This window comes from Alligator sinensis, unplaced genomic scaffold (assembly GCF_000455745.1).
Source record: "Alligator sinensis unplaced genomic scaffold, ASM45574v1 scaffold448_1, whole genome shotgun sequence".
In the NCBI taxonomy this organism is placed as follows: Eukaryota; Metazoa; Chordata; order Crocodylia; family Alligatoridae; genus Alligator; species Alligator sinensis.
The window spans coordinates 1,098,440-1,100,515 of NW_005841870.1; positions in this window are offsets into that span (position 1 = coordinate 1,098,440).

Genomic DNA, 2,076 nt, shown 5'->3' on the forward strand with positions numbered 1-2,076 from the left:
TTATAGCCTTCCTGTCAGGGCTCATGGTGCCTGCTGGTTCTCCCTGTTCACCTGAGTCCTCATTAATGTCCTCATGGGAGGAACAAGACTGGGCTGGGGCTGGTGCCTGACCAGCTGCCTGGTGGTGCTGAGAAGTCAGCCTTTGTCTGTCAGCCTGGCTGTCCTAGGTTTGAATCACCATGGCTTTGCTTAGAGGTGCAAAGCCAGGCTTGCACACAGGGTTTGCTTAGAGGCACAGCCTTTGCTTGTAACACCTCTCTGTTGACCCCAATGGTAGGGGTGCCTAAATTTCATGACAGACTGGAATATTGAGTATATCTGTTATGAGATGTCCTACAAAAATATTTTGAAAAAAAATGAAGATTGGTCGCATTTTTAGTGTTCTTACAGGCCAGCTCAAAATACCATCCAAAAATAGCTTCTCTAGCTAAAAACATTCTTGTGATGTTTAGTACATTCCTACTGAAACATTTGAAGCTAGACTGGAAGGGGAGGCAAATATTTGTATTTGTCATGCTCTGAAATTATGAATCCCAACACTAACAGCTTTCTTATCTGGGCCACTTTTTCCCATTAGGATGAGTGATTGGGGAAGGTCTATAGAACTGTAAGCAGAAACACTTTGCCAGTCCACTTTTTCCCATTAGGATGAGTGATTGGGGAAGGTCTATAGAACTGTAAGCAGAAACACTTTGCCAGTCCACTTTAAGTAAAAGTAAATGTTAACACATCTGACATTAGGATTAATAAAAAGATTAACCAATGACAGCTCACTGCTACTGCATATATGATTACGAAATGAATGTGTGCAATGTGGAGAGGGTTAGTGACACTTAAAACAATCCATCGACTATTTGATCATCTAAAAGGCATGAAGCTAGACTGAGAGGTTGTATTTCAATCAGTGGCTGGCCATACTGCCACCTCTTTCCATAAGCAGAGAGAGTTAGTTCATTGTGTTAGTCTCAGGTTAGACAGAGGGCAGGGCAGGATGGCACCTTTACAGACTAACTAGTTCAGAGACTTTATCTATAAAGATCATAGCATCAAAGTAGGCTGCAGTCTATGAAAGCTCAGGTCTCTCTGAACAAGTTAGTCTGTAGATGCCACCCTGCCCTGCATTCTCTCCATAAGACACTAGAGAAAAAGAGTCAGGTTTTGATTTGGCTTCACTGGCTTTACACTGGCATAACACCATTGAACTAACGGGCTTGCTCTTGATTCGAATACTTATGCAAGTTAGAAAAGAAGCAAGACTGAAGGTTATATTTAAACAACATAAAAATAACATGCTAGGCCTAGTCCCCACTAGCAGTGCCTGTGCAGAACTAGATACTAAAGCTGATTGTTTTGTTTGGGAGTGGGATGTACAACGCTCCTGCAAAATGAGATTTGACAGGTTTGTCCTGTAAAAATCAGAGTTATAATAATAAGCAATGCAACTCTTCAGGGTTAGTTTTCAAGACATGCCTGAGGGGTTTTATTAAAAGTACAGTCAAACTAAACCTATTGTGACAAGCTTGGAGCTGTTTTGCAATATAAATGCTGCACACATGACTGGGCCACTGAGATGTTTATTGTTACAAGGGTATCTGGTTGGGGAAGCATAAACAAGCAGGAAAGGAGAGAAGGGCTCATAACCAACTACTTCTCCACAAACGTTTGAGTGTTAGGAGACGGTGCCAATAGAGGAAAAGGCCTGGCAAGACAATGGCTACAAAGGGCAATAGCTTTGCTTTAGAAGCTCTCCTCAAGAGAGGAGAGGAATTGTTTGGGGGAACTGGAGCAAGTCACAGGGCTGGAATAGGGGATGTTGAAAGAAGCAACCTAGGTAGGACATCAGGGGGTGTTTTATACATTGCTCCAGGAGGCGGGAGGGAGAGGGTGCTTTAATTAGAGTGGCTCTGAGAGTTACTCTAATTAAAGCGCCAAGAGCGTCATGTGTATCAGCATCCCTGCGCTGAAAAATGGCAGCGGAGGCGCTTTAACTAAAGCTTCATATAGATTCATAGATGTTAGGGTCGGAAGGGACCTCAATAGATCATCGAGTCCGACCCCCTGCATAAGCAGGAAAGA